The 2,587-nt window shown below is 43.2% G+C and overlaps 2 pseudogenes; one reads left to right on the forward strand and one right to left on the reverse strand.

Moving 5' to 3' along the window:
* Positions 1-1,271, reverse strand: part of LOC102880964 — a 5,484-nt pseudogene extending 4,213 nt beyond the window's left edge.
* On the forward strand, positions 1,000-1,118 carry LOC112471144 (annotated as a pseudogene).
* Positions 1,272-2,587: the final 1,316 nt, after the last annotated feature.

Genomic DNA, 2,587 nt, shown 5'->3' on the forward strand with positions numbered 1-2,587 from the left:
AGGAACTTCAGACCTCGGACCCTGGGAATCACAGCTCCCCCTGCCGGCGGGCCCCTGCCATAGACAGTATGAATAGATTCTCCTCAACGTTCACTCACACACTTTCCTTGCGTTATGAAGCTGAGCAGCCTCTCCGTACTCACCGTGATCTTCCTCCTACTCTGTCTCCACATGGCGCAGCCTGGACACAAGAAGAAGGGTGCTTTGCATGTGGGGTGTGGCGGTCCTGTGTGTGCTTGGGGTGGGGACACTTCCTCAGAGGAGTCCATGGGACAAGCTTATGCCCAGCAAAGGTTTGCAGGTGCCTCCAACTCACCCTGTGGCCTTTTCCCTCAGCTATAAAGAAACCTGGACAATGCCCCGAATACTTACTTTCTTGCGCTATCACCTTTTTACCTCGGTGCTGGTCCGATAGAGGTTGTAAGAAGGCCAGGAAATGTTGCTTCTACAGCTGTAAATACCGGTGTATGGATCCAGTGAAGAGTTTGTATTGAGGTGAGAAGCCCCACATCTCCCATTTCTAACTTTGCCCCAGAAACGTTCCCAGAGAACCAGGTGTCCCCGAGAAAGTTGAGAACTGCCAGTGCCCTTGGGAATCACTGAGATCGGAACTTTAAAACTGGAATCTGCCCTGAAATTTGCCTCAAAGACAGTACAGAGAGACCAACAGAACCCTTTCCTCAGAAAATGCGCAGTTCATTCCGTGTAATGGGTGTCACTCTTCTGTGATCGATGGGGACATTGGGACAAGATTATCTCTAAGTTCCTCAACTGTTATTGACTTTATGATGACTATTTTCGATTGCCATTGTTTCTTTTAGCTTCTAATAATGAACCACTTTCCTCTCCGCATTTAAATTGTAAAGTATTATGACTATTATAAGATAAAGTATTATAAGATTATAATTCTAGGACATGGTTCCATAGTGTAGCGGTGAGCATGTCTGCTTTACATGCAGAAGGTCCTGGGTTCGCCCCCCAGTGGAGCCATGGTCCATGGTCTACGGCGCTGCCACCCTGAACAAGCCCGATCCCGTCTGATCTCGGAAGCTAAGCAGGGTCAGGCCTGGTTAGTACTTGGAGGGGAGACCACCTAGGAAGACAAGGTGCTGTAGGCATAAATAATAATAAATTTTTTTAAAAAGATTATAATTCTAGGATGGCTTACCTAGAATTCCTGGTCCGCATTCCCTGATTCCTTGGCAGCACATGTCAGTGCTCTTGGGAAGAGAATACTTAGCAGGATTTAGACCGTAGTGGTCTGAATCCATGTCCCCTGCACGATTTGTACCGTCCCATATCTCTGCTTCTTCTCTCCTCAGGTAGAAAGCCCTTCTTAACCAGGCTTGAAAAGACACTGATATTACAGTGAATAACCGATCTCCAGATTTTTCATGCTCTCCTCATCCCAAGACTTCCTTTCATCAAAAGTTAAATGCTTATTGATATGAAAACAACACAAAGAAATAAAGAGTTATATATTTAAAACTACCGTCATGAAAATCTATGACTACTGGTCCTCTCTCTCTCTCTCTCTCTCTCCCACAAACACCCCTTTCTCTGTCTTCAGTCTTTTGGGGAGATCCTTTAGGGGTTGTTAAAAAAAAAAAAAGCATGAGGATACTGTTTCACATTTAGTGTTGATCAGTTCCTGCACTTCTGTTTTTCTGCTCTTTCTCTTTAAATGTCTCCTGACACTCAGATTCTCTGTTGGTCAGATTCCAAAATCTGACCTTGGGCCCTGGGGCATTTTGAGTCCTATTTTCTGTGTTTAGACTCCATGAAATGTGTACACATTACCCTGAGATAGAGGACTCAGCTTTTTTGCTATATTTTCTCTGGTGCCGCTGCTGGTGGCTTTTCCATTTGCTGGAGTAGTGTGATCTAGGACTAGATTTAGAACTTTAGGTTGGAAACAGAGAAGGATGTGCCTTAGTTCTAGGCTACTTTAGAATCTAAAATTTAGGCCATTATAAATTAGAAAAAGGAAGTCTTGTCTGTTGCCCCGCTTAGCTACCTTGACTCTTAGTTTGGGGAATGAGTCCCTAATCTACCTAATAATGAAGCATTATTTAGCCTTACATTTTCTCACTTTCTACTACACGATTCGGTCTCGATTAGGGATCACACAGGGGTTTCAGGTGGCAGAGAGTGGGTTTCAAAAAACGTATTTTTCTTTGACACACACACCTTAAGCAAATTTTTGAAAAACTACACATTCCTTAGAATGTTTCAAGTTAACATCTACTGTTTTTCATCATAATTTACATAGTTGCCAGTGAGGAATTTTAGGTCTATGATGAATATTGTCATTTAAACAAAATGGAGACCTCACTCTTTTTAATGTTTCTAATGGAATTTAATCACCACCTTCGCCTGAGGGAATTATCTACTAGGAAAAAAAACTAACATGTTCTTTCTTTTTCTAATTTTCTCCTGCTTCTCTACTCTCCTTCCCTTCATTGCCTGGACACTTCAAACATAACAAATGGGCAAGTGGGTTAGTTCGGGACCTCTGAAAAGCAGATGTCAGGACAAGAAGATAATCAAGAGTTTCTGGGCGGAAGTGCCTGTGAGGGCTAAATGG

Source organism: Pteropus alecto, unplaced genomic scaffold (genome assembly GCF_000325575.1).
Source record: "Pteropus alecto unplaced genomic scaffold, ASM32557v1 scaffold45, whole genome shotgun sequence".
Classification (NCBI taxonomy): domain Eukaryota; kingdom Metazoa; phylum Chordata; class Mammalia; order Chiroptera; family Pteropodidae; genus Pteropus; species Pteropus alecto.